This window comes from Crassostrea angulata, chromosome 6 (assembly GCF_025612915.1).
Source record: "Crassostrea angulata isolate pt1a10 chromosome 6, ASM2561291v2, whole genome shotgun sequence".
NCBI lineage: Eukaryota > Metazoa > Mollusca > Bivalvia > Ostreida > Ostreidae > Magallana > Magallana angulata.
In genome coordinates this window covers 3,628,657-3,636,192 of record NC_069116.1, presented here as the reverse complement: position 1 = coordinate 3,636,192, position 7,536 = coordinate 3,628,657, and the positions used below count along the sequence as shown (strand labels likewise).

At 31.3% G+C, this 7,536-nt stretch overlaps 1 pseudogene; it reads left to right on the top strand.

The window, feature by feature from the left end:
- Positions 1 to 1,214: 1,214 nt before the first annotated feature.
- On the top strand, positions 1,215 to 4,865 carry LOC128188623 (uncharacterized; annotated as a pseudogene).
- The last annotated feature ends 2,671 nt before the right edge of the window (positions 4,866 to 7,536 follow it).

The window sequence follows — 7,536 nt, the reverse complement described above, 5'->3', positions numbered from 1 at the left end:
TTTCAACGGAAAGGTCTAAAAATAAAAGTGACTCTATAATGTCAGGAATTTACAATCCTGTCACCTTTTTGGTTTCTTTTCAATTGTGGTTCGTACGAAGTATCAATATTGTGATAAGGACAAATATTTTAGTATTAGGTACATTGTTTGTTTGGTATTTAGAATCGTTTATTGGTCTAACATATTGCTTCAACTTGATGCGTCTTTACTCAAACTTTGAATTAAAATATACAATCATTATTTAATTTTATTCTAAAGTAAAGAGATGATAATGGATGAAACAAAGAATTGCCTGTTATAAACTCATCTGCGCACAGCTAAAAGAAACATTATTTATTATTTTAAACTTCAGTGTCCTTTCAATGTGACAAAGCAATTTTTGTTAATGAATACAAATCAGCATCATTTCGCAGTCGTTCTCAGTGTTGTCCTGTTGGTGTGTAGCGAGGTCAGCAACAAATCCTCTATAATGGATACTAGTATTCTCTTCTTAGTTAGAGTAATTAATAAAACCTAAGCATCTTATTCTTTTGTTTAGGAATTTTAACAGAAACATGACTTAGATCTCAAACAATATAAGCATATTTTACTGTAGATAAAGAACATGAAAACTTATAAGTAATCTAAGTAAAATTCCAAATCTGTCAAAATATTATGTTAAGTATGTGTGCTCACTTATTGAGAGTGTAAAAATGTGTCACATAGAAGTAAATTTTATTTCAAAGAAAGAGTCTTTACGAGCAATGTTGTTGAGGAAATATCCTTTTAAAAAATTTTGTTTGTATGTATATGAGAATATTTCCATTTCCCAGTGTCTTTGCCTGTGATAATATTACGTATCGATTTTGTACTATAAAACCCAAATTGAGGCGCCATCGGGGTTTACTTATTTATATTTTTTATATTTAATCGTACGATGGCTTAAAATTATATAAATAAAAGTAATAAGGAATCATTCTTTGAATATTATGAGGTGATAATTTCGGTCGGGGTGTGATCAAATCTATCATAAAGCCCTTAGGGCTTTATTGGATTTGATCACGCCCCGACCGAAATTATTACCTCATAATACTCAAAGAACTATTCCTTATTCCTTATAAATGTTTAAAATTTGTCAAGTCATGACACTTTATGCAAAAATACGGAAACAAAATGGATATAGATATATAAGTTCCGTGCCAGGCATTATATCATCCAATACTCTTAAAATCATTATTAGTTTATTAAACGATGAATCGTCGATTATGGATGTTTGTTGTGCAGTGCTTGATCTTTCCCATGACTGTCTGTCAAAATAAACAAGGCGATGTTTTTTGCATGCCACCGCAAAGGTAATCTTTACTTCTTCTTACATCTTTATTTGTACCACGTGGTTTTTGATCGACGGTAATTGACACGTGCTGAAAACTACAAGATCTTCGCTTGACTCAGTCATCATAAAAGGGACTCTCTAAACGGAACGCATTACAACTTTCTCGATAATCTATAAATGGTTTACCAATTTCAGTTCAGTTTAAAATGAACAGACAAAAAATGTTAAAAAAAACTAAAAAGTCCTCACTTTAAAAAAATGTACATGTACATGCTTTCAAAGTAATGAATCTGGTTATTTTAAAACCATTATATAATCATTTGCTGGGAGAAGCAAAAAAGACGTATCTCTATCAACAAACATGTCCAGGAGAATATTCGCGAGCCCTGCATGTTTTCTATTATTGTTGATATGCATGCGTAATACATGTAGTAAAGAAAGTGGAACTCCGTAACACGTTGCAATGTATATATTTATGGGTTCTGCATCATTATTAATATCAATTTAATAATTAGATTTATTTCATGGAAAAAATTATAATTTTTTGAAAGTTTAAATATTTCTGAGTAGAACAAAAATACCAAACTCGATCGGAAAATTTGTTCAAGCCGGGTTTTTAGTTAGATGCGCTATACTGTCTCATTAACATTTTACCAAAATATCTTTCAATACAAATTGCATAATATTTATCGATAGTCTGTGACCAATTAAAATGTTTCAGTTTGTGTTAATTTTTTTTTTCGTATTTATTTTAGCATTGCCATTGTATGTTGTATAGGATTTTATAATAGTGGAGACAATTGTATAGGTACATGTATGTATGATTAAATTTATTTGAGAACTTGTTCAATATGGTAAAATTGTTCATCTTTTTAAAAAAGATCCCACAACCAGGGAGCGGCAATGGAACATGGTTTTTATTAGTTGCCGTGATTATAAATTGAATGCACAAGTGCACTTTTTAGTAACCGCTTCCGTTTGACGAATTAAAAACATATATATGAAGAATGCGTTTATCCTAGCATCTCCAAATATGCTTTTACTTGGGCGTCTTACTCAATTAGACTTAGATCCGTCTATTCATCGGAGAATCAAAATAATCATACACATATATGCTAACAGATATGGCATGTGACACATTATATTTAATTTTCCCTCGAAAATAATGCAGAATGTGAACCAGGCACCTCAGGTGAGAACTGCTCCTTGACCTGTCCACCAGAATTCTTTGGAATTCAGTGTACAGATCAATGTAACTGCTCCCCGGACGAGTACTGTGACCCAACAAGTGGCTGTTTGGCAAACATCACAGTAGTTACATCTACAAATTTAGGTATACTATCATCATTCAAAGAAAGAGACTTAGCATTTTCTAAAAAGTATTGATTCAAAATTTTAGACTTAATTAACATACTGAAACAAAATCTCTGAATGTTTTGCTATTTTTAATTGTAAATCTTGGCTTGAATGACAGGACTAAAAACGTCTGATACAATGACAAATATTCCAAAAGTTTCTGACTCAAATCACTGTGAGTTTTCTAGAATATTGGCTTTTTCCACTTCATTAAACAAGATCATTCTCCATTTATATGTATCCAAACATACATGTATTTGTATAAAGACTTGCATTACAAAAATTTGTATATTATCTTTTCAAGATTATTATGTTGACGATGTTTAAGACTATGTTTTTAAAAAAGAATCTGTTCAGATTTTATAAATACAAACACTTCCAAGTTACAGTGTAAGTTTTAAATTGTCAAAGTCAAGTTCGACATAGCCATTGATTGTCGTTACAAAAAAATGAAATTGTTCTAAATACTAAAAAAGGATAATCAGACGAACTTTGAAATATTTATTATAACAAATTATCAATAGATCATTTTGTTGCTTTAAGCTGTCGGAGTGTGAAAGTGAGTTAACATTTTAACATTGTGTCAATGTTTATTACTAGCTGATACAGGAACTGGGTTCCTAGTCAAGTTTGTTCTTCCGTTCTCACCTCTCGCCATTGTTGTTCTGATTGTTGGAACGGTTTGCATCAGGTATATTGAGTTAATATTTTGAAATGATGTTAAAATCGATATATTTATTGTATTTTTATGATTTTTATTATCTTTTTATTGTCATTAAAGGAGATGGCACGTAAAAACCACGAAGAAAACAAAAGGTAAAACTATACTATGAATATATTATTAAGGGCTCTAAAAGAATTAAATAGGACGAGCAACAAAACCGAAAAATTGTTACTTTTTACTCGGATATTATCAATGTTATCAAAACTCGATTTGATTAATTCTAACAATATATACTTTATTTATTAATATATGATGCATTTGAATATGACAGTAGCTTGCGTTGCGGAGTATGTAATATTTACTGTGATGCCTGCTACCTTAATATCCCAATTAAGCACCAAAATATCGTTATATTGTTTGTATCAACAATTAACTTAATTACTTAAATAACTATGCATCGCAATAGCGGGTAATATAAATTCTACGATCCTAACTACATGTATCTTCATAGGTCAAATGAAGCATTGTATTGTTTATGTTATGTCTACTATTGAATTACGTATTCAAGTATCCGTTAAAAGTATTTAAACTAATATCATTGTCGATGAATACGTTATACAGAGAATCCGCATATTCATTATATAAGTAAACGTTTCTAAGGTTACTCGAAAGGTCTGAGATCGTTAGCTTTAGCTTTTGTCGATCGAGTAGATAAGGCACATAGGCAGAAAAGGTATAAAAAGACATCAATAAACATTGTAAAAACATTAATACTTAAAAAAAAAATCTATTACGTTTTTTTAATAAAAATAATGCGTTTATCTTCATACCGATCGTTTGTGCTTTGGGTGACCTGTTTTTCTTTGCTGTAGATGAATTGTCATTATCGAAAGATGTAGCTGATGTCGACACCGAAACCCAACAATCAGCAAGGAAAGGACTTAGTTCCAGAGAAAATATATTACAAAAGAAATTCCCATGACAAAATTAATCACAATGCGAATCTTAGTCAAAAGGAAACCATGGCCACAGGGGGAGGCCCACCTCCCTGTCCTGGTCCATCACCGGATGTCTCATCAGATCAGAGGGAAGAAAATGTCCATATCAACTGGTGTTCTCTCGGCACAGTTTCTGAGAGAAGCAATGAGGTCTTACAAATAAGTTGTATCGACAAGGGTACAATTCAAGAGCAAACTAAAGACCAACAATCATATATTTATTCAATTTCGAGCAAACACTCAAGAAAACAACTACATTGTGATAATTCAGATTCAGCATGTTCAAACGTAACCTACGATGAAGAATTGTATGCAAATAACCACAGTATTGAGTATTCCAACAGTTGTTTTGGACAGGAAGGGGATTCTGATGAGTACTTTGACGTCAGCTACGATAAACAAAAGAAAATGTCTTGCATTGTACTACCTAATCTTGACGCTTAGGAACTAAGTCATATGAAACTGAACATTTTATGTCCGATTATATAACTGTAAAACAATTGTTTAGGTTTGATACTCAGTGACATTAACATACATTTTTTATACTAATGCAAATCAATGCGTTAAATGCGCTATATATTTTAGCAATTTATTTAAGATGAAAAAATCCGGGGGGGTTTTATAAACACGTCAGTTTTTGTTCGTTTTTTTTTTTTTGGGGGGGGGGTATCATAGCCTAAAGCCAAATGAAATTGAAAACAGGTGATACATGTAGATATTAAACATGCGGGATTTCACAATCTGCACGACATCTGCCATACTCTTACTCTAATATGCCGTGGTTGTTTAATGATTCATCAGTAATTGACTCATTATATGTTGGAACTATAAATGTTTTTATTCGTTAATGCCTAGAACAATTAAAATTTTATAAAACCAGCTGTTTGGGTAGGAAGTTTGCTTCAAAATAATTGAGAGGAATATAGCTGTCTTTATATAGATCAGTTTTTTAACTCTTGTCAGAACACAGGATGTGTGATTAAAATACATTTTCTGTTATCATAATTGTAGCATTCCTTTTTTTTAAAGTTGAAAAATGAAACCCATTACAGTACCTTTCAATGACTTTTTTCAAATTAAGTATCGCTTTGGCAGTCTAGCGTTTGCTTATAAAACTATTAATTACCTAGTTCTCTGTAATTATACCACAGACGGAGTTAAGCATGATTTTATTTTGTCGATTGTTTTAAGATTACGTTTTCAAAAAAACATATGATATATTAGCTGTTATTACTTGTTATTAGAAGAATTTAATGTAAGTAAATTGGCTGTGTTTTGTTGTTACAATCAACAATATGATTTGCTATGTATAGATAACAGTAACTTGAAGAAGAAACGTTTTTCCTTTAGTGTTGTTGTTTATGTTTTGTTAAAATACCAAGATATGTGTAAATATACCGAGGTGTTAGGAAGAAATAATGTTAACACTTTTTACTGTTGAAATGATGCGTATACAAAAATATATTTCCAAACAAAAGTTCACAGTAATGATAAGCAATACAGTCTTTTATATTTTGCCTCAAAAATTAAACCTTAGGTTGATAGATTGAAAACAAAATGAATTTAATTTCTATGTTAGCAAGCGAAGGAATGTAGTCAATCATGTACATTGCATCAATTGCCACAAATTTTAATGATTTAAGAAATGAAGATAATAATTTTTCTATTGATCGACGTATCAAAGAAAAAATTGACCGGAAAACTTCATCAATGCACGTAGCGCATTGATGAAAACGTTTTCCGGTCAATTTTTCCTTTGATACGTCGATCAATAGAAAAATTATTATCTTCATTTCTTATCATTTAATAAAACATTTTCAAATAAAAAAAATGTGAAGTGTCATTGATGTAAATAATGTAAATGAAGCGGCGCGTATGAATACAAAACAACAACAGCAACAATATTCAAAATGGATGCACCTTCAGCTGATGCAAAGCTATTGAGCTGAATTTGATGGATTAAACACTAATAGTGAGTTAAAATCTGAACCGGCTGAATTGAAAACGAAAGGAAAATACATGCGATAGCTTGTGATATTATTCACTGTGCAGAAAAAATCGTAATAAAACTAATTTTCATGTGAGATTGCTGGAATATGCAACTGGACAACCATCCAAGGAAAGGCGATCGTGGACGAAAATAGCTGATATGTCAACAAAGAATAGTATGTATAAGCGACTTTTGTAAACGGTGTGGTAACTATAGATAGCCAGTGATGTACTTAAATGGTATATCTGCCGCTTGGAATGCGCCGAAGGAGTTGATGCATTACTCATAGCTTTTCTTTACGACGCTTATTCTGATGAACGATCATGTACGTGTGAAAATTTAAAAATTATTGTTACCAAATTTGAACAGCAGTGTTACCGTGAAAGTTTATAGGCCTATATGTTCGTTATAATATTCCTGGAAAAGGAACAGCCAGCCTCGCTGTAAATGTTGATTGATCTCAAGCAGACGAAATCGTGAGAAGACGCTTAATTTTCTATTTCGTGAATCAAATAACGTGTTTTGTTTATTTTTGAAGGTTAAACTTTCAAGTTTTGTATATTCACAATGTTGCATTTTCATTTTGTTTGCTTACAATAAAACAGACTCAACTTTGCATTTTGTTGATAGTGTTTATCTTGGAAATTCCCGTTCTATAAATAGTGTAAGATCAAAACAGTTGAGAAAAGTAGATCCGGCAAAAATGTTATTGATGCAGGTATCAAAGAAATTGTTCGACCAATCAGAAGCGCCGATATCTCATCAAACGAATAAATATTAAGTGATATATGTGTAATTGAGAATATTTAAAACAATTCCTAGGTAATAGTGTTATTTCAAAAAGAATAATGTTACCTATAAGTTATAGTGCTTTGCTTGCAAATCAAATACTTTGATTTCAATTACAAAAAGAATAACTCCAGGCATATATAACAGACATTAAACCAACTGTTTCAATACATCTTTACTTTGTTAGTCCTGGCTGTAGGCAGGCAAATCGCCAATGTCACTATAAATTGCACAACTTTAAAAGTATACAGAAAACCGAACAGCTCAACGTAAAAGCTTCCGCTATACCGATTAGTTACACAAAGAGCCACGTTTTGTCAAAAGTGTTGGTTTTTTTGTTTGTTTGTTTTTTTAATTTCAAGAGAATTGTCTATCTGTTTTAGTTTACTTATTAATTACGTGTTTCAAAAACAATAATATGCACTTT